General features: G+C 43.2%; 1 protein-coding gene across 1 annotated transcript in view; it reads right to left on the minus strand.

Annotated features, from left to right (window-relative positions):
• LOC144152905 (glutamate receptor ionotropic, kainate 2-like) overlaps window positions 1–27,009 on the minus strand; it is a 397,026-nt gene that overhangs the window by 368,040 nt on the left and 1,977 nt on the right. The gene's annotated exons all lie outside the window — the stretch shown is intronic.

Consider the following 27,009-nt stretch of genomic DNA (forward strand, 5'->3'; position numbering starts at 1 on the left):
AACACTCCACTTGGTGTGGCAGTGCCCCACTCACTCCTCACCTCCCTTCATTCAACCTACGACCAAGCACGAGTACGTGATGCGCAGCGGCAAGCTCAAGGACCAGGCTGCACTGGTCAAATGGTCTAAGTCAGCGGCCGTGGCACGTAGGCTACCAGACTAGGATGGCTACCCTTTCCCGTTGTCAGGAGTCAAGGTGCGAAGACGGCGGAGACGACGACGAAGAAGGGATAAGAAGCGAGAAATTTCTGGAAGCTGGTGGAGAAAAGGGAGGGAAAGAAAAAACGAGAAGGAAGACGACGAGCGGGTGGACGAGGAGATCGTGGTTCGAGGCGACCGAAGGAGGCGGGACCCGAGGTCTGGGAACCCGCAAGGCACCAGCGGCACTGCCCCGTTGGCCTCCTCAAGCATTTGACGCGGGTGCTCCTGGGCAACGGCGGCTCCGCTCCGCTGGCTTCAGCACCGGCGTGCACGGGCACACACGCACCAGCGGCTTCGTCCCACTGGCCCCGTCACCATCTTCACGGCGCTGCGCTCAGGGAACCGCCCCAGCGACAACGGACACCCGACCGCTTCAAGGTTCCAGGACGACGCAACAACAAAAAGTGCGGTAGGGAAATGGCCTTGAGGAACATGTAGATAGAGCGCGAGGACTCTGTTGTAGTTTTGAACTGAAAGCTATTTAGGGGTTTTTCTGTATGAGGGGTATTTCCATCACTTTTATTGTCCTTTTGTTTTACCTTCGCAATACCTTTGCAAACCTTAAAGTATCGTCTCAGCTTGATCCCTTTGTGTCCGGAGCCCATTCTTCTACCGAGGTGACGCGTGACACCCGTTTTCTTTAACACCCTCCTTTACCATCACCAGTTTTCCGAAATAAACGTTTACCTCTCTCTCTCTCTTCAAAATAACAACTATTGCTTATTTGCTTTCAGCTGTTAGTGAAAACGTCTCCCTTAGGGAACATTTCTAGTTCTTATAGTATTTGTTCTCTCTCCCTTTGTGTTTGCGTCTACAATAACGCCGAGCACAAGTACATAGCTATGTCACAAAAGGCCCACAATGCTTAGCATAAGCATCAGATATTATCAACCATATATATTGTCCTAGCCACTATTTGCTCATTATATGATAGCCAACCTGCAGTTCCATACAAAAAATCAGGCACGATATGTTAATATAAATTCGAAACATATCCACTGTGAAAAGCTTCACTGAACGAGTTAAATTGTTTATACCCATCAACTAAATCTATTTATTTCTCATTTTTCGTGATCCACGCTACTTTATAAGTCATCCAAACCATTGGCAGATGCACAACTTTATGTATCGAGATCGTACTACACGTTTACTTTCCGAAACGTTTTGCCTCTTTAGGGCACACGTTCTTTTGGGCCGAGAACAATTTCGTACCGTGCTCCAAAACCGTATCCGATTTGTGCTATCATTTCATCTTAGAAACATCCTCCTGGAAGGTTTTCGGGTCTAAAGCAACTTCAGAGACGGTCGTGAGCCTTGTTAGCCGGGACTTACGCCTTCGTGGACATCCTCCGCAAAGTGGTGCGCCGCAGAGACGCGCTACAAGTGACTCAAGAATAAATGCCGAACTTGGAAACACCGTGAGAACTTGTAAGCCTCTTACTGCCACTCTGGCCAAAGGCTGCCAAACGTAGCACTCTAAGACAATACGGGGCATTGAAACACGTCCCAGTGAGAAATAAAACAAAAATATTTAGGAATTTTGGGGCAAGAAAATGCGGTGTTATGGCAACGACGAGGACTTCCCTGAAACTAAACGCAGCGGAGTATGGTTGAGCCGTTTAGTGCTACCTGGCGGGCTGCACCAACGCCTCTCTTTCCGCCGCAAGCAAGAAATTATGTTTGTGTCTAATATCATGGCAGCCGTGAGAATTACCTCAGGGAAGCCCTCACGGCAGTTTCAATAAAAGCTCGCTGGCCTAAAATTTGCTAAATAATATTACGTCCCAACGTAACCTAACATAACATAACCTCACCGAACCTAGCGTAACGTAACCGAACGCGTCAAAACCTACCCAAATCCAGCCCAGCTGCAACAAACCTAATCCAACCCAGCGAAATGACACACAACACAACCTATATTAAACGTAATTCAACCCATTCTGTAAGTCCTGTGCGTCGATCTCTTGATATAGTAGAAACCAGAGTAAAAAAAGTATTAACAAAATCACGATGGCCGAAAAATTCTGAAAGCTAAAAAAAAGGCATCGCAATGTTGGACTCGTACCCGAGCCTTCTCATTTAAAACCAAGTACTATAGCACTGCGCTGCAGGGGTAGCCATAAACACGTCTTTTAGGGAATATTTATCCTATAGAATCTCCGCTTAGCGTGCTTAGCCAGTAAGAGGCAACTTCCGTGAGAAATTTGTGACGGTAATTCTCACGGTTGCCGGGATAATAGACACTACCCAAAATTATAGCAGGGTTCAACCTTGTGAGCGCAAGTTTGGGGAATGTGGGTAGAGTGTTTTATAACTGCTCTGATTACACGGCTTGGCGGTGCCAAACAAGGAATGTTGGACGAAAGCACCATACAATCGTGATACCAAGTGCTGTACACTACCACATTACGGGTGCGTGCTCACTTGGTTATCTTTAAGGGAGCGCATAACGGATTCAGAACGAGGGCACAGGCTTCTTGTGGTCTACACTCCAAGCGCTTGCACAGTAAGTAATAAAAACTGCCGTAAGTACTTTTCCTTATGAGTAAAAATGTATAATTAATTAAGATAGACCTCCTTGTTGATTATAATCACTCCACTCCGAACGATCTCGTTTGGCTCTGGGTTCCAACCACACCGCCGGGATTGTCACGCTACAATCAAAGTACGACAGCCTTATCATGATATCGAACGCACGTCGCTCGTAAATTATGTTGCAGAGCCTCTGACTCCTTCCTCCAACAACCGTTGCCTGGCCGAGAGACTGTTCACGTAGGACGTTTTAAGCGTCACTACGAACCCATCGTCATTTCATGTCCATGAGTTGCCAGAACGGCTTCTATTCGACCCGAGGAAACTGTAATAAGAATGAACGGTGTACCTAATGCAGTCCCAGCCAAAGGTCTGCGCGACATGAGCAGTGGCTGCGTAATCGGCATCGCTAGTGCTATGTGAACTCCCAGCGTTGACGATGACGACGACGAGCTAGAGTCAACAGCATCGCCAGCGACGAGTGCACGAGAATAAACCAGCTATATCTTGGAGCTAAGCTCTCCGACTGTAATCACCAAAAGAAAAAAAAACACGATTTTATCAAGTTACCGGAAATGACGTACAAAACTAGCCCAAAACAGATTGAAAAGTTGTTTGGACTGTTGCCTACTCTAACCGCCGATTTTATTCAAAATGAATATGTATAGCGCTAGCATCGAGGCACCCGACTGGGAGTAGTAAAAAGCGGTAAACTTAAATTGCCTTTAGCAAACCTCTAGAGTTTTATCTTGGAAGGAACGAGACGGGCGAGGAACAGCATGAGAGGTGAGCGGGAAAGAGAAGGGATGCATTCACTTGTCAGGGGCCCCAGTCGACTATCGTCTTGCGTCGACATTTGCAACGAAAGGAGCAGATACGCGGCCAATTTTTATTACAGGGACTTTTTATCTTCCGTATCAGACATGCAGTGTTTGTGAGAACATTAAACATGTGATGTGGGCAAGTGCTTATTTCGCATCTAGCATTTCGGTGAAGGTTACATAGCGTGAGCATCGTTGATTGATTGTGGGATTTAACACGCCTAAGCTACACGTGGGCTATGTGCTCCGGATAAATTTGGACAACATGGGAATATTTACGTGCGCCTAAATCTAGAGAAATTGGCGTTTTAGCTTAGTACGGTACCTCTGTCTCTCAAAAACAATCTACAACCAGTGCATACCGCCGGTTATGACATACGGAGCGGAAACTTGGCGCCTTACTGCGGAACTGGAAAGCAAACAGGTAGGCTCAACGGGCCATGGAACGAAGAATGTTACTAGTAACACTCAGGGACATGAAACGAGCTGCCTTGATTGGGCTGGCCATGTAGTAAGACGGAGAAACAACCAGTGGACAATTAGGGTAACAGAGTGGATACCTAGAGATGGCTCTGGAAGAAGGAGAAGGCCATTAATCCGATGAAGGGATGAAATACGAAACTTCGGGGGTAAATTGTGGGCTCGAGCAGCGCAGGACAGCAGTGGTTGGAGGTCAATAGGAGAGTCCTTCGTCCTGCTGTGACCTGAATAGGCTGACGATGATGTAGAAAAGCAGCCACCGCGGCCGAGATCGAACCTGCGACCTTGGGCTCTGCAGCGCAAGGCATGGGCACCATGACGCATGCCTCAGGCTCCCAGTCCTGGATCTTAAAATAATTGTAGGCGAGGCCCTCTGCTGCATTGTCTGCGGAGACATCGGTGTCCCTGCGCCTTTCAGGAGTCTCGACCAGATTGCTTGAAAATCCCGCGCACTTATAATTAGGCGTGAGCTTGTGCTGTTTATACAGTGTTTGTTCACGTTTATGTCCATGCTGTCTTTTCAGAACGAAAGCTGTCCTTGTGGTACCGACGAAGTTTGGTTAAAAAACTAACGGATTTCTGCATAGACCGGTTGATGGACTGAAAACCTCTGGTCAGAACTCTGGACACACGGTGCTTGCGTGAAACCGGGCTTCCACTGTGTCGAAAAGGTCACTTGAAAATCGTGAAAAAGCAAGGGTTCTACATAAGACACGCATCGACCATGAAGTATTAGTGCAATAGTATACCTTTATCTTATAAACTCCGCATCGGCATACATTAGGATCGTTCGTAGATGCGTTTAATCAGTGCCCGAAAAATCGCCACATGCGTTTGTTCTCCGTTTGAGATTTGGGTATTTGAAGGTTTGGAGATCGAGGGGATGCACTTTAAGCGATGGTTCAAGCTCGTTTAGCTTTCGCATTCTTTTCAACTTTATTTCGGAATGAATAATAAATTGTAGTGGGCGCTTTTTCATGTCAGCCGGAGAAGTAGCAAACTTGCTCGGTTTTTCTGACCACTTCCCAGTTTTGTTTGTTGTTCTTGTAGTCGGGGACTCGTAAGATTTTAGATGGTGTAGAATGAGAGGATAAACGCGAAAAATAACGCTTGCGCCAAATTTCTACACATGTGACGAACCGAAATCTTATATCTCAAAATCATGCCTCATATCCCACTTTGTAGCTTGGGTACTTTAGTTTCTAATTTAATGGTTCTTAATTACCTGGACATGAACGCTTCTGTCAATTCAAACTTTCCTGTTTGTCTTCTATTGAATTGTGCGATGAATATTACCACACGAAGAGATGAGTCGTAATATTGATAGCTTTCTTTCCTACCATTTTAGCTGCTACAAGCTTAAAATTCGAAACATTGATCTTTATCTTCCTTGCTGTAGTGTCTAGACTCTGATAGTATTGTTCCCACGACTGAAATAGTTACGTGGTTGTAGCAGGTTACAATGGGCGCATCAGTGGAGCTCCCTAAACGGTAAGCGAGCTAAAAAATATCTGAACTTGTTGAAATATGAAGCTATCTTGTGTATTGCCAATTAGAATGTGTTGAGAAAGTACGCTGAAAATCTGCATTTGAAAGTTTCCCGCTCGGCTAAGTACACTCGAACCTCGCTATAACGAAGTAGCATCGGAACAGTGACTTTTTTTTTCACACAAATGGAAGTTTATTCATAGAAAGTAAACGGTTGGTTCGCTATATCCTTAGTTCGCTATATCCGATATTCGTTGTAACAGCAGAGGTAAAGATGGGTTCAAACCAATCGGTTATCTGGCTCCTGCAAATTGACACAAAAACGCATTATTTGAATCTTCGAACCTACGATAAACAGGGTAACCCTTATCTTTCTCCTTGGGGCATTTCAAGCTCAATGAACCAGAAGATGAAACGGGAACTTACAACAGAACAAAGTTGATTTGGAAAACAGGCTTGTGTCCTTATTTATTTGATGAGGGATGTAATCTTGGTCTGGCGGCTACTTACAGCACTGAGCAGGAGGGAGTTATCCCCAGTGTCCACAAACAAAGGGGCAATGTCTACTTGCACAGTTTTGGACGCTGGGAGTTTTTCCACGTAGCTTCTCAGCATACTGCTGAAATATTTCTTCGTTATATCCGGTAATGCGTGCGCCTCACAACTTCACTTCTTTTATTAAATAAATGTCATTGAAATGAAGTGTGACCAACCAAAGTTTTTACTTTTTCGCTATAGCCGATAATTCGCTATATCGGTGTTCGTTATAATGAGATTCAACTGTAATGTATTGATTGAAAGTTCGCACTATTTTGTGACCTAAAAACTAAATTGAATCATATGGCGAAGAGTTCTTTCCCCAAAGCGACATGACCTCATTATTGAAAAGTCGACTTCTCAACGTCTTGCCTCATTTACTTGAGTAAAACAAACCCACCCTCTCTCTGCGTCTCGTCAGGAACACGAGAATGCACTTCCCTGAATGAGACCGCAAGTTATGTTTTGGAGTAACCCTGAGCGGTCGCCTGCTGCGTAGGGCCGGCCTTTGTCCCGCGCACGCGGCCTCGCTAACACGACATTACAGAACCGAGCATCGATGGTAGACGAAGTTAGCAGGCAACCAGATATACGCCTGTTCCGTCCTATTTTCATGCATCAGGATGCGCAGCGCCTTCGCACAATCGCTTTGTATGGCAAGGAGTTTGTTTAGATACCCTTCGGCCGCGTGTAACTATAATTCCTAGTACTTTCAATGCACAAATATTTATGTGGTGGGCTCCACATTATTAGTCGACGTGTCATTGAAGCAATCCAGCCCGCCTCGGCTGAAATGAAGGCTCTTGTCATTATCCTTCGTTGTGTGCGCTTTGACTACCACGGGCTTTGTGTACGCATCTGTATCCCCAGGCTGCGCAGAAAGGAAACTGCCTAATGAAATAGATAAGCTTGAAAGTTTCATCGACTGCCAGTTACACGTGACAACATGAATGATGTATTCTCTTTAACTTTCACGTTATCGCGTTCCCTACAGTAGAAATCGTACATTTTCCCCGTATGCTGACGACGGGGCGTTAGCGCTACACGCTGGGGCAATCCCGCGCCTCGACTTCACCACAGTGTACGAAAGTGGCCGATTCATGCGTCAGGCAGAGTGAATTTGTCGTATGTTCCATGTCGTATGGAGTAAATTTGTCGTACTATATGATCCAAAAATGGGATCTGCGTTTTGGCATTACGCAATGCATAATATCATGCTTGCACTGCCTGTTGCCGAAGCACAGACCAAACTTTTGCTTCATTTGTATGGTAAATATCGTCATTGGTCTCGTTGCTTGGATTGTTCAATCAGAATCACAGTGGTAAAGCTTATCCTATTGATTGCTTCAAATTGTACCAAGTTACTTTTACAATTCAGTTGTAAACATTTTACGAACTGGCGTATGCTATCTGCTTCTTTTTTGTATCACCGTAATTTTATAACAAATTAAAAGCTTCCTTTGTTTTCGCAGTCTTTATAAACATTGCCTACCACAGCGGCGTATTCGTCTATTAATTTACATCTTTATAAGCTATGTGTCAGCTGCAGTCGGGAGGTTCTTTATTCGTTTCTGGTGACATCAAAATGTCAAAATCGCTGAGTCCACGGAAGACTGTGTTCCCTTGAACAAAGTCTTTTGCACGATATTCATTCAACAGCTAAAACATTTAGTTGATTGATTGATTGTAGGGTTTTAACGGCCGACCAACGCAGGTGATGAGCCGCGCCGTAGTGGACTGAACCGCATTATTTTGACCCCCTGGAGATATTTAACGTGAGCGGAAATCTCGTACACACGGGCGTTTTTGCTTTTCGCCTCCATCAGATTAAGCGTCCGCTGCGGCCCGGAATTGAACCCGCGTCCTCGTGCTCGGCAACAGCCTAAATATGAATCCAACGAAAACAAAGGTCATTTCCCATAGTCGTAACACCAATCGCTTTTTTTTGCTACTCTGTATGTAACGACGCCCTGGCCAGAAGTAACGAGAACGCCGGTGTGTTCGACATTTCGGCACACGTCAAGGGTTCCCAGGTTGTCGAAATTATTCGCGACAATAAAGAGATGAACTGCGGGTGCTGGGTGCATTAGCACGCACTGGCAGTTGGATTCCAAAAGCCTGCCACGCTGGTACTCTCTCTCTTGCGCTGCACCGCTACCCCGCGGTTCCCGACACAATCAATCAATCAATCAATCAATCAATCAATCAATCAATCAATCAATCAATCAATCAATCAATCAATCAATCAATCAATCAATCAATCAATCAATCAATCAATCAATCAATCAATCAGAACTAGCGATAACAATAACCTCGGCGTGCCCTTAGCCAATGCATCAACTTTTTCGCCTTATATCAGTCAACTTACTTGGCGGGAGCTCTGCTCGCTTCATGCTGAATGCCGGTTTTCATGAGAATTCCAGTCTTCTTATGAGCTCCTGGAACCATCCAGAACAGCTTTTTACTCCTCAAATAGAATATGCTTTTGTAGTGTGGGATGGAACCTATAAATCTAAAACTTAAAGTATAGGACGCGTACAAAGCAATTTTTTTTTCAATATTTTGACACCGTTTTCGCTTAGCCTGGTGTTTCAGCTTTAGCATTTCCCGTATTTCCAAGGCCTGTCTCTTTGATTTGTAGGCGAACCTGCCCAGAATCTAGTTTTTATAAAAACTGCTCCGTGATTTATATTTCACGCCAGTTGTACTTATGAGATTTCTGCCTGCACATACAAGTTGTCGTATTCCGCAAAAAAAAAAAATAATTAAGGAACGATGTTGAAGCAACCTTTCGACACTACTCGAGTTTTCAGCTTGCATTCACCGCTTCAAATTACGCAGCATATGTATGACCCTCCGTTTTTGAAACATGATAAATTTCCATGTCCCCTTCGGGAGTTTTGTACTGGGTGCTGCATCATTTTTGGCAGTGACAAATTTGCTCATTTTTTCACATCGCTTTTATTGCTCATATATTGTCGCAGCATCTGCAATGTTTTCAATTTCTGCGTTCTGTGTTTCTTATTCTTGGTTGTTCTCACTCTTGACAAAGTAATTCTGCTAATTAATGATATATTCTTGCGGGGTATTTGCCTTCCAATGCCTACGGTTTGCGGCACCACGAAAAAGCACAGTGATGAAATCATTCTGGTAATTTTCATCTGCTATTATTGTCCTTGTTGAGTCATTCTTGTATTTTACTAAATGCAGTCATGGTTAACTGAAGTTTCTCGCCAGCGTTTTGTTGTAAATACATTGTTATACTTGATTCTCATGTTTTATGAAAATTGTTATATATATATATATATATATATATATATATATATATATATATATATATATATATATATATATATATATATATATATATATATATATATATATATATATATGTATGTATGTATGTATTGTGACGATCGTGCCTCAGCGTCTTCTACTTTGTTTACTTTTGCTTAAAGGTCATTTTGAGTTTAGTGTTTTTAGTGTTTTTATTCTATGGCATTTCTTGTTTACTCTCTATTTTTTCACCTGTTCTTGTATTTTAGGATAGTTTTAATTCTCAGTTCAGCAGAGCAAAGGCGGTGGCTGTTTCTGGGCACTCTAATAAACAAACATTGATTGGTTGTTTTCACCTTAATTGTTGGTTTTTTTATTGATTGACTGGTTTATTTCATTCTGAGTGTTGTTGTTCTGAGCCCGCGCAACCCAGTGAATTTTTTCCCCTGTCGATATGTTTACCATACATTGGCGGTAGGTTTCTACAAGCCAGCCATGCTGGCAGAACCAATTCGTTGTCGTAGTGAATCTTATCTGGTATTTAATGTTTATTGCGAGTAGTAGTTTGGGTTACGTACATGTCTTCTCAAAAGAATAACTAGCGCAAAAACGAGGGAACACACGGAAGACAGAGCGAACATACACTGGGTGGGTTTTGCGTTTTCGCGCAGTTCATTCCTCTGAAATGTACAAACCCGCCTAATCTTCTGTTTTAGCACGCCATATTACAGTATTGCACAAGAATAATCTTGCCGCTATCGTAACTTACCAAAGGCTCTTAAGTAATACGCAAAAAAGAGGAAATCACAATACAAATGTTGGTGAGGCCGATTTCTTCATTTTCCCGCGGCTCAAAGAAACGTCAAGAAATGCCGTCGGTCATTCATAGCAGTGTTGCAACTTCCAAACTGAAACTTCGCTGAGTAGTTTTCAATGTTTGGAATTTGAAAGATGTAGCTGCTCCATTTCAAGAACGCGATTGTTTTCTTGTTCTCTTCTACACTAGTAGACACGAAGAAATTGTGCTAGAAAAGATAGAGAAAAGCAATTTTTAACAGAAGGGATGAGAAGAAAAGGGTTCGTGTTACCGATTACGGCATTCTTTTTTTTTTCCTGTGCCTCTTCAGTCAAAATCCATGCGTTTGGGTAACGCCGCCTTCTAATATCAATCACACTTCGTTCACCGTAAACAAATGTTGCGAATTATAAATATAGGCACAATAAGTATAATATATTTGGAGTAAAGAAACTTTGCTTCCCGCTGTTACAATGTCATCAGAAATCGCCATTTATGCTGACACCCGCTGTGCAGGTGTAAGGATCCCGTAACTATTAAGACTGTTTGGAGCTCTGCAGCGGAAGAACACAAAGGCTCTTCCTGATGGAAAAAAATTACTACGAGTAACCTTCACCTAATAAGTGCCTATAATGTTCTCGCAAATATATTTGAGTTCTTAAGCCGCCATAGTAAATATGTATTCTCCTTAGTTAGCTCTAACAAGTTCTGCATTTCACTAATCTGGACGTGTTCAGCAAAATTATATGCTTTTTGCTCATTCAAGTTACGTGGGAGGGCGTTCGGAATCACGAATGTCGTGATTTCAGATAAAAAGACTTGGCTGCTGGCTAGTTGGTTCATTCTCTTTATATAGGACGCTTACTTTAAACTTTAAATACTTTGAACGTTCCATACTGCGCTTACAAGCGCAGACTTCGCTCATTCTGCTACCTTGTCTTCATCGTTGTTTTTGTTGCGCAATATTTGCTTTTCCCAACATGCCGATTTCAGGTTCTGAAGAGAGCGAAAGTTTCGTCACCTCGAAGACTGAGCAGTCACTTAGAATGCTGGCAAAACCATTTGCAAGAAAAAAGCAATGTTGCATTTATTTCGTTAATTTATCGATATGCTAAAAAAACTACCTAACCAAGTCTTTCTCTATTACAGAACATAAGCGCTGCATAAGGGCATTATTTCTTATTGGGGGCTTTAGGGCAAGCCGTTTATCAGTCAATTCTTAGGGGTCAATTCCAATCGAGAAACTACGAAGTAAGTGACACAACAGTGAAGTCATGGGAAAATGCAAATTGAAATGAATAGGAAACTACAGATCAAATGAAAAATCGCGATTCGATGAAAGGCTAACCATTCCATGAACTGTGTCCGATAAAAAATTCCTCAGCGCACACGTCTGCTTGCATGCTTTTAAGGCAAAAGCAATGTGTCTTTCCCTTGCGGTACCAATCAGACTTATTTACTGCCGCAGCGGCTTTGCGGCTCTTTGTTCGTTTTCCCTTCTTGAAGACGCTGTGTTAAACGAGATGTTCCAGTAAGTTTTTTTATGCATGCTACAAAATATTACAAGGGAAGTCTTACCAAGATTTGATTGAAAAGAGCCACGCTGACGCTACGTTTTGTATTGGCAAGATTTTGTTTGGCGGCAACAAATGTAAAGGAGCAGTTTCTAAACGCACGAAAATAGGGAACAGGGAAGACATTAAAATAAGCGAAAACGCCGGCGTTGGAGAAACAAAACGGCTAGCGCGCAGCGGCGGATATCTGGCGAACGGCTTAAAATATCCTCCTGAGAAATCGCGAGGCTGTGCCCTGAAGAAATAAAGCTAATAAAAGGAGCTGAACAAACTAAAGTTAGAATGAGTTAACAGTAAGAAGAAAGTTGAGAGTGAAAAGAAGCAGCATAATCGATAGGCAGGAGAGAAAGAGCAAAGGAGAAGGAAACGAGACAGTTTTAAAGGAAAAAAAGGACCGCATTGCATATAGATCGCACACGAGGTAAGTAAACTGCGGAGCCAAAAATTGGCCTGGCACGTTATGCATGAAGCCACCCAAAGGGAAGAGCGGCGCGCGCATGGCCCAACGGATATATCTATCGCCCAGCGGATGGAACCCAATCGGCTAAGCCCAGGGCGCGGACACCTGTGGGATGGCTTCCGCCGCCGATCCTTCTCCTCTTGGGAAATAGGCAGACTCCAAAAAAGAAGATCTGGATGAAAGCGGATGCGAAAGGAAGATGGAAGAGGAAGAAAAGGGGGGGGAGGAGGTGGTGTCGGTGGCGCCACAACGGAAGACGAACGGTGTTGGCGGTAACCCAGACTGGAGTTAGGGCTCCCCCACACAACCGTTGCTACTGTTGACAATCCTTTTCTTTTGGTTCCAAAAAGAGGTATAAAGAACTCCCCTCAGCCTCCCCGAGAAATGGGAGCAAGCAGGAGCGCCCAGGACGACGCGATAAGCGAGAGCTTCCGTCCCCTACGAAACACGGCGAGCTTGCGAAGGAGATCCGAACAGGATTGCGAGGAGGTCTTTCAGCATAAATTTCCCGCTTTTTTTCGAGCGAATAAAAGATGCAAAAGGAATATAAAAAGTACGGGCCGGAGATGTATCCTTTAATAATGTTTTCTATGCGTCGTTTTACATAGATTGAAGCTATTGTATTTATGCGATGGTTACAGAGGATGGAATGTTTTTTTTTTTTTTTTAGGTTTAGATGCGTGCAGCCAGCGTAAAAGCGTTAGCTGAGGCGATAAGGCTCAAAATGCAAGGGCTATCTTTTATGCCTATGGCTTGAAAGAGTTTCTTTGTATGTATAGGGTGCAAGGCAAGAATGCGAAATATAAGGAAACGTTGTTGCGGGAACCCAGCATTGCAGCTTCTGTCAACAAAGTCGTGTAAAAGCGGAGCGGGACGGTAGTGCATATTGTCTGTTCTGCCAGGTGTGATGACACAGTTAGGGCAGCAATTTATGCGGTGAGAATTGTTTCGGCAGTTGTAACTGACAAGCCCGGAAAGAAATTTAGACACTTCGCGGATTGATTATTTCTTGCTGAAGCGGATAACTCGTGCAGGCGGAATTTATCACTAAAGAAGACGCTCATATCTGACAGGCTATAATGGCTGTTTTTTTTCTTCAATTTTCTTCACAACGCCGTAAAAGGTTTAAGACAGATTTAATGCCAAGAGCTAAGACATACTCAGTAAATATATGAAAAAGAAAGAACTGAGGAAATGTTCCGTCTAGTTAACTGTGTAAGGGGGCTTGTCGATGCCGGTACTTTGCTTTTTTTTCCAATAATTTTGCAACAAAAGATCGTGTCATACGTGTTCGCATAGTATCTTGTAGTGCTACGTACAATTACTGATTGTTATTATTATTTTGTGCGTACTATTTTCGTTATGGTGTTTGCGCCATAGTATTCGTGTGAACGAGATTGCGTGATCTAAATAACACCGGACAACGCGATTAAAGTGTACTTGACGCAACCTCCAACCCAAATAAACTTTTTTTAACAGAAGGCAACAGTATTTTATCACTTTTTGTGGTATTCTCTAGTTACTCTCATTTGAAAGTTGGTGTTTTGGTTATGTAAGTTGCATTGCCACAATTTCAAATCGCGTGCGGCGTAGAAACGCACGATAAATTGGCCAAATGGGTTGGAGAAGACGTTCGCGATTTTTGTCCCGAACATTCTTTTAATGGAAGTAATTCTTAGTAAACATAGGCTCCGGCCCAATTTATGCCATTTGAAAAACAGTATTTTTTCTCCAGAAGCCACTTTAAATATTGAAGGTATATATTTTCTATAAGTATTGCAGATACGCACTTGCAGTAGCCCCACCTTATCCGGTAAAATTGTTGTTGTTCAATCTTTTATTCAAAAATGAAATGCTGGAGGCCTTTTTTGGGGAGTTGGGAGAGGAGGATTCTTGGTCGAAGGGCGCTCATATGAGTTCGTGATGTTCGGTGGGCGGCATCAGTTTTTCACAGGACAGTTGTAAGCATTGAATGGTACATTCACTGGTGTAGAAGCGTGCGTAACATTTGAGCTCCGAAACATACCTACTAGTGATTGTTATGGCAGATCATACGGAAATAGATGGTTTATTCAATACAGCAATCACTTAATACTATACCTGCAAAAAAGGCGAGTGGGAGAGGAGGATGACTGTTATTGGCAACACCAGCTCCGTAGGTTCCAGCTAGAAATACGTCATACGTTGAGGTCGGAGATCGCGCAATGCCATATTCTGACTTACCATCACCCCCGAACCTTTCTATGGCTGGCGGCTGTACGCGGCTATCACACGATATTTTAAAGCGACACATTATTGTCCTTACTGGAGCCGTTCTACGCCAATACGCCCTGGAGGAAAGCCAACTTTCTCTGACGACGGTGATGAATGATCATGGGTGAAGGTGAAGGATGAATGATCATGGGTGAAGGTTCTTTTGCTGTCAAAAACGGGGCAGAAACCCTGCCAAGTTGCTTCTCAGCAGCTTTTTGTTTCTGCCCTTATTATTTCCACTTCGTATGAGAGTACAATGCTGAATAAATGAACTTTGAACTTTTAACTTTGATCCGGGTGCATATCCAGTATGGGATTGGCCAACCAAAGAATACATGACGAGAAAGCTTCACGTTCAACCATCATCGTCGTTAGACAGGGGTGTGCATAATTTTTTAAAGCCTGAGTCGTACGTTTTATTGTTGGCAGCCATATCGGTAGCATCTGGCGTTGAAACCAGGAAAAAGAATAAAAGTGCCCCCCAACCCTTAAATGAAAGGACATTTTTTGAAAGCAATAAAAATACCAGACCCCATTTCCGTGGTGCTAACCGATCATCTACGGAACATGGTTCCGCAATTTGTTGTTGTTTAGGACAAGACTCCCGGTGTCCACAAGAACCACCGTCTGAGCTCTTGACCAGATTCTCGGAGAAAAAAAAAAAGCCAGTCCCCTTCACGTTGTGAATAAAGATGAGCAGTGTAGCGGTGGGGCCTAATGCTAGAGTCGCCTAAGTGGTTAATTGTCTTATAATTTGTTGCAGTGTAGTTAAGGTAAGACAATAGTCAGCCGTTTTCTATAACCCTACTCCCTGCGTAGATAGGTATGCATTGACAACCAACAGTAATTCTGTAACGCGTACAACTTCACTGTAAGGTAATTAGGCAAGTAAATTAAACTCGGAGTAATCGTAGTCTCCTTAGCGGTGAATTGTCATATACCTTGTTTCAAGATACTTTCGATAACACAGAAGCTAGACCATTTTCGGTAATCCCACTCCCTCCGTAGATGTCCTTGCTTCACTGTCGGCTTAAAAAAGCCGGCTTAAAAAAAACCAAGCTTACACCAACCATCTTATAGCCGGTTTCACCTCTGAACACATTAGCATGACATTAGCCATTTTATACAAAATATGAATGCCCTAGTTTTTCCATTTCTTTCTGAATTTTTTCTATACCCTGAAGTCGGGGCGCAGTTTTAGAATCCCAAGGATTTGAGTGGGCGCCGCGAGATGGCTCTACACTCACGTGCGATTCTTGTATACATCTCTTTGTTGCTGGAAATATTCTGTTAGCTACTAACCATGGACAGCATCGCTGTCATAGAAGGGGGTTGGGGTTTAGCTAAGGGCCATTCTTACGCAGGTTCGTTTGCGCGATAAAAAGCAAAAATGAGTTATAGTTTTATTTGCGAAAAAACAACAATGCTGCCTTTGTTCATAAAATTGCCATGTAGACCAAAAATAGGAAGTTAGCAGTCAAACCTTAAGAATATTAACACGATATAAATACCTGCTCAGTCATGATAGTGTGGCGGTTTTCGGGAAAACCGCTGTAGATTTAAAAAAATGCAAACCAAGATCACTAAAACAAGATTACTGCAAATTTACTCGCTCAGCTGAAAAAAAAACAATATTAAAATTTACGACACCAAGTGAATAAAAAGTTTGTTAATCTGCAATTTAGATTATATTTCCATTTGCCAACTTCATTCAGCTCTGTCACAACTGTGACCTGCAACCTCAGGCGTGCCGTACCAAAGGCAGGGCAGGATAGTAAACGGCGCGGCCGTGATTAATCGAGGCCGAGTTTATTACCATCGCCCGCAGTTCCGATCATATGTCTTGTCATGTTGTAGCTTTACTTCTGTGACTTTCGGTTATTGTTCTTGGTTACGGTACGTACGACTGATCGCTTAGTTCACATTTTTGAAAAAAAAAAAAAAAAACATCCAGATTTAAACATTATGTAGGCTTCGTGACTGCTACATTAGGTATCACATCGTGACGTGCATGAAATGGAAGTTTGGACTCAATTTCAAACTCTCAGCGTAAAAAATTGAAATGTAACTCTCAAAGTCTGGGCTTCCACAATTGGGCTTTAATACAGCTGTGGAACTATCATTCGCGCCTCCTCTGCTACCATTACCTTTCCTACACTAGCGCTTGACGAAGCCTTGAAGTTTTATTTTTAGGCATGTTTTGCAAAACAATTTTTAAATATTTTAAATATTCAAAACGCATATTCTACACATTAATTTTCTTCGCAAATAAACAACCTGAAAAACGTCTTCCCTTCCATTCACAAACATTTATTGACAATCCTGTAAAGCGTGCTTTGTCTGTTAGACAGCCCTGCGCGGAGGCAGAGCCGACGAGTTTCTAACAGGCAGTACAGAAAAAAAGTCCGGGCCACTTCCACTAAGGTCAAACCTGCGGAGAGGCTAAGTATGCAGTGCATAAGTGTATTCTTTGAGCCTTGGCGTTTTTTACCACGCAGATGAAACCGTTGGAAGGTAGAGGTATACAGGTTTGCTGTAAGTCTCATTTCTTTGAAGCACGAAGCGTTCTAGCGCGAGCCGTTGGAAAACTAGTGCCCATGTGTGTCCTTTTAGTATCCGTTTTCCCACGGTCATAAAATGTTCTAGCGCGAGGTGTGTTCTCTTAGTACATGTTACGCTTAGCGCAAGGCGTTGAAAAACGAATGACCCGGTGGGTTCTTTTATACGCGTTACGTTCGAGCGCGAGGCATTGGAAAACGAATGTCCCGGTGTTGTAGTTCCGTGACTACATAATACTACGACGACATGAGACGACGACGAGATGAGACGCCCAAATCCCGAGCCCCTAAAAAGACGTCACTACCTAATTACTGAAGTCCTGGCATAATATGTAAGTCAAATATTTACCGTGAATTTTCGGAAAGGGGACTTCATTAGGTTTAACTCCCAGAGTGGCCGCACAAAGCGACAGATTTTGAAAAAAGATAGCTAATTACTCGCATCAATGGGTGGAAGCAAGGAGACAAATGTGAAAAAAGGTGGAATGACGTGGCGGGAAAAAATGGGCAAGCCATTCAGTGGTTACACGTCGAAAATTTCTCAGTCCTTGATCCATTGTTCTTGAAACAATCGCCTGAGATGTCATGCTGTCGGACTTTGCCGCTAATAGTTCTAGAACTACTTTATGTCTTTCAGACTTGTACTTGCAAATTTACATTCATTATGCGCTCGCCGCTCTCTCAGACGTGGTTTTAAAATGTATTCTTGGGTGGCAGCTCTACCGATTTTTTCAAAGGTTTCTTTTCTGCAATATAAAGGAAGTTACTTATTATTGTTTTTTGTCTAGTCCTGCGACTTTAATGTTTTTTGTTACGTGCATAAAAATGGTGTATTCTTCCAATTTCGAGACAAAAGCTGTGCGCCTTCGACTATAAAAAATATTCAACCATTTCGTACGTAACATTTGTGGTAAGAAATACCTCAGGGAGCAGCTTGTACCCCGTATTTAGTTTTTAGTATTTTCCGAATTTTAATTGCCGCAGACATCTCGAAGAGCTCCTTTTCGTCTCGTCGCTTGCCTTACGAATGGCCTGAAGATGTCGTCGATTCCGGGGAATTTTTTTAATGAGACTTGCCTTTCTTGAGCGCCGCAATATGTATTTTAACATATGTATTGGTGAGAATGTTGAATGTGCGTAATAAGTGATACAATTTTGCCACGTGGCGCCAACTTTTGTAATTGTTTCAGGTTTATCGGTCCGTGCAGTTGAAACGCTGATGGTTTACAATCTTTTATTTATTTATTTCTAGAAGCCATTATAACAGTATATTGTATATCTAAGAGCCCGGATGAGCTGGTAATGGGTTAGAAAACGGGACAATTTATCCGACAAATACTTTTAAATTTTTCTAGAGGTGACTACATTGTTGTCGCTTCGGAAATCCCTTTCAGCTTATTGTCCTGAACAACTTCCTTCACAATAAAAAAGTGCTTAACGACACCTACTTTAGACAGATAAGGCATGATGTATATGTGTGATAAGTTAGCAGTAAAACCCATCTACGAGGCCTTGAACGCTGGAGTTCAAATTCAGCTTATCTTTTTACAGATGATATACAACTGAAGATGTCCAGTTTCTCTGCGGATAGACAACTTTATAACACAGGCCCTGCAAGCATGGTGGTTACCGAGTGAGCTATCACTAAATAAATTGTATACAAAAAGAAAAAAATAACAAAAAATGAACGTTGACAAATGCTTATATGTTCTTGTTTTTTAATTGCCATGAATACTACGGTCCCTTGAGACTTTCTAAGGTAGAACGGTTCGGCAGTACTAGGTGTAATCTGAATTGATCGGAATTTGAAATCACCGAACGCTGTTAATCTTCCTCAGATCGCTCAGCTTGCTACTTTCGAACGCATTCGACGTCGCTATAGTAAGCATTTTCATATTAGCTACAGAAAAAAAATTATCCTTCCTTCCTAAAAAGTTCAGAGAAGTGTGAAAGCTAAAAGTCGTCCCACCTTCGCTCAAAGCGCGTCCGACCGATCGTCAAACCTTCAAATAACCAAATCGCGAAGGAAGAACATATCCATCAGACCATTTTCCGCGCTCTAAGTAAACGCATCTACGAACGATCTAAACGCATACCGATACGGGGGTTATGAGATAAAGGTGTACTACTGTAATCGTTGTTCATCATCGATACGTGTACTCCCTTATCTAGAACTGTCCGTTTTTCGTGATTTTTAAGTAACCATTTGGATATAATAAAAGCCTGGTTTGACGCACGCGCCGTGGGTCCTGAGATCTTATCAGAACTTTACGGTCGACCAGCTGGTCTATGGGGCATGCATTAGTTTATTGCAGAACGCCACCGGTCCCATTAAAAGCGTTTGCTTAGAAATCTATTTCTTGTTGAAATCGCCTAACAAGTTACATGCCTAATTAGGCTCTGACCTAACGTGATAATTTCGTTACCGTGGGGATTCAAACACAGAGTAGCGTACCGCTCGGTTATAAGAGGATAGCCCCCTTGGTATGCCGATCGAATGCGTGTCGTCGCCAACCGTATCGTACTCTGCGCTGTACCAAACGCCTGCACACCGGACCGCGAGTAATCGCGTTAGCGTAGCGTCCACCCAAGGGCTACGCAAAGTCCATCCCTAATTACATGGGAGGGGGTCTTCCATATTCGCGCTGCGGCTAATCTGGCTGACGAAAAGCGCTGTAATTATCTATGGCCAAAATATAACTGCTTAATTGTGCATGGAACGTTAGCTCACCCACGCAGTAGAATTTTACTGAACAGTGTCCGCTCCTAGGGAACGTGGGATATTAGCGCTACAGTATAATTTACGAGAATAGGTTGCTCTGTGCTGTTATAAAGTTATACTGTAGAATAAAAAAAAAGAATCATAAATGCGCTGTCACGCTGGTGATAACCACAACGTCGTCAGTACTACGCCAGCAACAAGCGTGATCATAAAACAAGAAAGCAAATACGTTTGTTCGCAGGTCCTTGACATGGTTTTGCGGATCCTGTCGAGAACCCAGTGTAGAAAATTTAAAACTAAGGGCGGGCGTGCAACAACAACAAAAAATACTCAGCGGGAGCGGTTTGGAATCCGACAATATATTAGAGCGCCAGATTCCTAACAATAGCAAATATTTTTGGAAGAAATGAAAAAAAAAAGTTTCACGTGAAGACAACCACTGGTCGAAAACAGCAGCAGTAGGAGTGACGCTCATTTTGGACGAAAGCGGGCGATTAAGCGAAAAAATTAGGGGGGCAGCTAAGCAATCTTTTACGCCGCAGTCTTACATCTGAGTAATTCACGGAACCCGTTGTGAGGTACCGAAAATAGGCGCACTGAAAAAAGGAGGATGAGCCGGGGAGCACGCGTCGGGAAATTGAAACTGTCACGTCAGAGGAGCGTACGCCACATCTGCACGAGCAATACGAGCCGCATTGGGAAGGTAAAGTACGCACGGTATTGATGTAGCTAGGTTTTGCCAAAGGTCGATGCACAAATTTGGAAACACTGATAGAAACAGCCAGGCGGCACATGGCGCTGAGTAAAAACAACGTATCTATTGAACGATACCGTGTGCTACATGTATTTATTGTAATCAACGCCCAGTGTCCTGCTTTTTGTTTTCCGAACGCTGTTTTTAAAGTTTTAAGTTTTGGTATACACCGAAAAACCCGTATCGGCACCCTTTTTTAAATAAAATCAGGAAATAGTTCTCAGCACCTCAGCATTGAAACCTTAACTTTGCAGAAAACGTAAATTATAATTAAAAGCCTGAAAGTTTCTGCGCGAAAGCGTTCATAATAGTGTGTTTTCTGCAATAAATTTTCTTCAAGCGCCGATGTCCATGCACGCAAGCTGGTTTAGGTAATAATAGCAGAAAAAAATATTCGCTTATCTACCGCCATGTTTCGACTAGCGCCATTTCGGCCACGTCAACTGCAAAAAACAAAAAGAAAGAGAAAAAAAAACAAAAAACACTATTTTGCAATTGATTACTCGATACGTTGCATGCCGGAATTTCTCATCACACAGAAAATAATAAGACTTCGTTCCAAGCAGCTTGAAACAACGCTTTAGGATCATTTCTTCATTCACCCAAACATGGCTTCTTGGTTAGAGAAAATGCACTCTTACATAGCAAGCAGACTATCTAGCTGAAAACTGAATCCTAATAACCAGTGCTTATTCCGGATTTTAACGCGTACTGCAACACCTATATTTTTAGTTTTCTTGAAATATTTACCCTTCTTTTTACTTCAGTGATCGAGGTATTTTGGAGACAAACAGTGGGATTCGTGACACCAGCACAGCGCGACTTGCAAATTCCCGCAGTTGGTAGCGGAGGAAGACCATTCGGGCGTTGTATTGAAGAAAAAGAAGAAAACAGAGTCAAGTGGAACCCGCGTAGGTTGAAAACGCTGATTCAATTTGTCGTCGGTGGCGGATGCCGACAGGTGCCGGTGAAAGCACAATACATCCCCCCGACACGCGCCCCAACAAACGCTTGAAGCGGAGCGAAGGCGTCCGCGGGGAGCATCTGGCGTTAATTTTCTGCTTCGCGGCGGTAAAACTGTGCTCAGCTGGTTTTATATATTCTGGCTTTCTTCTAGCCCGGCTGTTGCCAACGAAAACAAAAGGCTGGTAGACAGAGCCCGAGAGAAAGTGCTGGAATGCTCCACCGTCGATGCGTTCGGCTCGGATCGTTCAACCTCCTTCGCAGAGACCGTCCGGAACCACCGGCTGTCGTCGATGGGAAACCACAACATCATGAAGGGAAAGAGTGGACGGTTACTGTGCCGCGGACCGCAACCCGATAGAGGACCATCTGGTGAGGTCTGCCGGAAATAAGCTCGCTTCTTGTTGGTTTGGGGGGGTAACTTTTAAACTTGCTATCTATCAATCCTTCGATTGAAACAATACTACTGATTTAGGTTGATAGTTGCTACTATAGTACACTAGGTTTTAGTAAACGTTTCTTCATTGATAAGTTACATTCCCATGATCTGACACTTTGTGACGCCTATTTGTTAGTTTTGGCGAATTGTATGCTGACGTTATTCGTTAGATTAATGCTCGCGGAAAGCTGGTGTTTTGTATTAGCTCGGCTGATTCATCTCACTCACTCGCTCATCCACTCACTAACTGCCTCACTCCCTCACCAACTCACTCACACACTTACCCACTCACTCGTTCGCCAGTTCACTCACTCACTCACCCATCTACTCACACCCCCACTCACCCACCAACTCACCCAGTCTCTCACTCACTCACCCACTGGCGCGCTTTCTCACTCACCCACCCACTTACCCCCTCCCTCGTTCGCCCACCCACTTGTTCACTCATTCACTCACCCACCCACCCACCCATTCGTTAGCTGGCGCACTTACTCACCCACCTATCCTTACTCACTCACTCCTTCCTTCCTCTCTGCTAACTTAGCGCTATTTTTCTTCAGAATGGACAACATTTACGCGTTGACTGACTGCAGCAGCTAGACGTAACCCCCTTTAGTTTCCCTGGATCAACATTCCTCTTCTGGAAATGCTCCTCTCTGCAACCACTCACCATGTGACAGGAAGTGCGTAACTACACAACGTGAGATGGCCCAGATAGTTGCTCCCTTTTAAAAGTCGCCATTGAAAATCCGACGAAGCAAGGTAATTTGTTATATTGTCTACAGCAGAATTAAGAGAATAAGAACTTAATGTCACCTTAAAATGTTTAATTTTATAGAAAAGGTAACAAAACAAATATTTTCTCTTCCAAAGAGTGTTTAACCACCAGAAACGGCATTTCTCCCTGAGACATCGTTCATTTCTGTTCTCGCCTAAAAACACCCCAATATACCGGACATCTCTTCGTGTACGCCATTTTAACCCATTATTGTTTTACTTTGTTGTCCTACGGTTACTCTGAACCGCACCAACTTCGCGCCTCCTCGAGGCATGACCATAGTAGCGCCTCCCTCGGCCGGTTGGGGCGGCAGGCTGTAATAAAGAAAATATTAGGAGTTGAATGTAAGCCTGCGCACATACACGCTCTGAATATCAATACGTGTTTATATTTGTTTCTTATCTCTGAATAACACGAAAGTCTAACACATATTGGCGTGGACGTGCGTGTGAGCTGCAGAATAAAATGCTTAGCGTGGGGCATAACTGTTTATTTGCTCTCGCGTATACCTCTTCCATTTATTATTTGTCGCAATAGTTGTTTTTGGAGGAGCAGTGGTATTCTGGGTTAGTAATGACGGTGTGTCTTCAAGTGAAATTTTATCTAAAGACGGTTACAAGTCCCCTGCGTGGATGGTTCTAGATTCATGAGGCAGGAGTTCGTACATGAGAACCATGCGGCGATATAGAGCACATCTATAAGGCGCCATGAGCAGGCGGTGACGGTAGCAAATACTCCCGCCGTAATTACGACTTAAACACCGACTATTCACAGTAAGAAACAATGTATGGCCAGATACTTGTTTATTATGTTCGCTTATTAGGGGATCGAAGTTGACAGCGGTCACTTCATTTTGCATAAAAATTTATTTGCTCTGTGAAAAAGTGCACCTATTGATCTGTTAAGTAGGTTCCCTAAATTCTTGGATAAAACCAGCGCGAACTCAGACAAAAAATTACTCCCACCTCCCCTCGCGGGAACCCCTGTGTAGATGCGACGCATAGGGGGTTCCGTTGTTGTTTCCGTTAGGTTGATTCTCCCATCGCGTGAAACGTGCCGTGAACCCCCTGCCGCGGCTATGACGCAACGTGGCGCGGCTATGACGCAACACAATCCAACACAATCCACTTTAATCCAATCCAATCCAAATCTAATCCAATCCAAGCAAAGCCAAGCCAAGCCAAGCCAATCCAATCGAATCCAATCCAATGACCCTCGCGAGAGAGTGTTCGCTATCGGAGAGGAGAGGGGGTGAGCGGCGGAGAGCGCAGCTCGCGCGGCGCGGAGAATGGGGGAGGGGTGTGGACGGACAACAACAACGCCGTATGGAGGGACAAGGCGAGTGAATGAGATGCAGTCGCATCTAAAACGAAGGAAGTGCAACTCAGGGACAGCCAGAGGCTGTGTAGCACTTTTTTTGTTTTTGTCTGAGTTCGCGCTGGTTTTGTTCAAGAATGTCTTTCCAACCAGCCCAGCTTGCAACCCTCCTGCAGGTTCCCTAAAGGATGAAGTGCTCGTTATATACAGTAAACTTGCCTTGTGTTCCAGTAATGTTATGCTGCAATGGGCTTGATTATCTTAAAAGCAACCACCCTTTTTTAAAACCTTGGGCTGGCTCAGTTCTGAGGCAGTGATAGTGCATGAGGTTTCCTAAAAAACCTGTCTTTCCTTTTGCTCTGGTACATATAAGCAACCAGAAATATTTGCACAGCATTAAATCGAACCAGTAAGGCAAATTTTTCTGCACTTCCGTGATAGTCCGTGTTAATAATATTCACGTTGGGGAATCACGAAGAATGCTGCTTTGGTACATCGATGGTGGTGCTGTCGTTTTGATGTAGAAGCTGTCGCATATCGACCGATACAGATGTAGACTCTCCAGAGCAATCTCTTCCAACGTAGTACACAGAACAGCCTGTTATTGAATCACTTGGACGAATCACCATTCAGTCATTGGTTTAGCCACCAAGTCCAAATCACTAAAAAGTCCAAAATGAGGCGAATCATCCACGTACAATTGGGTGTCCAAGGTGTTTCTTTAAAGATCACCTTAGTACATCGTAACACCACATTCTTCATTGAGGTTTCCGCCAAGAATAACTCTAATGCCTTGTGACGGAAAGCAACACCAACGATTACTTTAAGTTCACATTCCGCTTCATGTGTTAAGGTACTATTATTATTTAGTTTATAACTAAATGAATCACATAAGAATAACCAATTATGAGATGTAGGACTTGCTGTCATGTCTTAAGTTTACTTCAGTATAATTTATAACTAAATGAATGACATCACAGCGACCAATTATGAGATGGAGGACGCGCTGTGGGAGTGCCGCCTTGAGAGAGTCTAATTTCTCAAAGAAAAGGTTCTATGCTGCACTAACTGCGATCGAGAATCACAGCGTCCTTAGAAAGAAAAAGAAGGCAACACTGCAGGCCGGCTCGGCCGTCTCGAGTTCAACGCCCGTACGTCGGGGGAAGAGAAATATGACCTGCCGTGGCCAGACCGAGGAAATGGGTCTCCAACTGGCTATGCCCACTCGCGGAATGTTATGAAAGAACTAGGAGGAAAACCCGAGGGCATTTTGTTTTTTCCATTGGAATTTCCCATTTTGGTACTGCCCTCCCACACGATCGCTTGGTGTATAAAATCTGCGTCGAGCACTTTCGAAAGTTTGACAGAAAAAAGAAAACCAGATTAGCGGGCTGGTAGATATCAAGCACAGCCCACGCACACGGTTTTAATTAAATGAATCGAGCAGAAACTCTTCTAGAGGGTTTCAAATTTCGTGCGGGCGAAAATGTTCAACATTCTTTTTGTTCCCGTTTTCCGTGGGTTGCTTGAAATGTAGCTAGTTACCAGTTTTTTAACCATCTTTGGTATGGTGGCATTTACGCAGCTACCACTACTGGGCGTACCTTCAAAAGTATGGAAACGTTTTCAATTACCTTAACAGTTCAGTTTCCGCGCGCAGTAACACCAGGAAGTCCTTCAATTCGCCATTATGTCGCTCTAAAATTGATGCAGGGAAACCTTTTGTAGGGTTTCTTCTAAACCGCGCCCGCGCTTAAAATAAAGCGTCTCGCCGGAAGCATGCGTGATCCTGTAAGTAAAAGGAGAGACACGTATGCCTCCTTTCTTCAAAATCCAATGCACAGAAAATCTATGGAATCCGGACAGCAACGGGTCTTTAAGAAATTTCTCGCAATTTCTGCTACAGACCAAAATATCTCGAAATAAAGAAAATGCAGAATACGAGAAAAGGTTTACAAGGTATGGCTATCTGAGAGCTCTTTGCTAATGTGCGGCCGGTAGCTTCGTCGGCAGGGGACGTCTGGAGCTAGACAACAGAAATCCGTGCGCGTCAATATCTTGCACTTCCAGGAGCACATTTCTTGATAGCCGTCTTGAGTTGGTGAAAATACGCACTTTATTTCGGCATGTTTTAGGCAATAAATTTTCCAGACAGATGAATAATACAGTTGGGATGATGTTACGGACGTTAAACGCGGATGTCCTTGTGAAATGTCCAGGGCCAATCGTAACTCCGTTTTTCTGTCCACAAAACTTTCAACATGTACGCATGCTTTAATATAGTTTTATATTATGTGGTCCACTTGAAAGGAAAAGAGGGTAGATCAAGCTGCGTCTTTTTTCAATGCCATGAAAAGAGCGTGGTTTTAGCCCCCATTTCCATCCGTGCCAGTTACTCATGAGAAGGGTCTGGTTAAGCTTAGTTATTGCGTACGCATTAATGATATGAAAGAACACAACCCAGAATCAAATCTCTGGTGCCATAGTCAGGCTCACAGGAAGGAAGGAATGAAGGAAAGAAGGAAGGAAGGAAGGAAGGAAGGAAGGAAGGAAGATAGGAGGGAAGGAAGGAAGGAAGGAAGGAAGGAAGGAAGGAAGGAAGGAAGGAAGGAAGGAAGGAAAGAAGCAAGCTAGGAAGGAGGGAAAAAGGCAGAAAGGAAGGAAGGAAGCAGCAGAGAATGGAGAAAAGTAAGAACAGCCAGGTATGCCCAGCGTCGAAGGCCCACAGGCTTATAAGAAAAACTTAAGGGGCTGCTTGTTAACCGTCTAGGAGTGCTGCTATTAGGCAACCATTTGATTAACAGTGAAGGCATGTGTTTTCGTGTCGTTGAGTGCGGTGGTTTTACAAAGATATTGTTAAAACACCTTCATCTCCTATTTATTCAATAACGACGAAAAACGCGAGGCGACTGGTGTGACGATAACTAACCCTTCGGTGCATGTATATATATATATATATATATATATATATATATATATATATATATATATATATATATATATATATATATATATATATATATATATATATATATATATATATATATATTAATATTCATA

The sequence above is a fragment of the Haemaphysalis longicornis genome, unplaced genomic scaffold, assembly GCF_048455015.1.
Source record: "Haemaphysalis longicornis isolate Haplotype H1 unplaced genomic scaffold, Haemaphysalis longicornis Haplotype H1 scaffold_9, whole genome shotgun sequence".
Lineage (NCBI taxonomy): Eukaryota > Metazoa > Arthropoda > Arachnida > Ixodida > Ixodidae > Haemaphysalis > Haemaphysalis longicornis.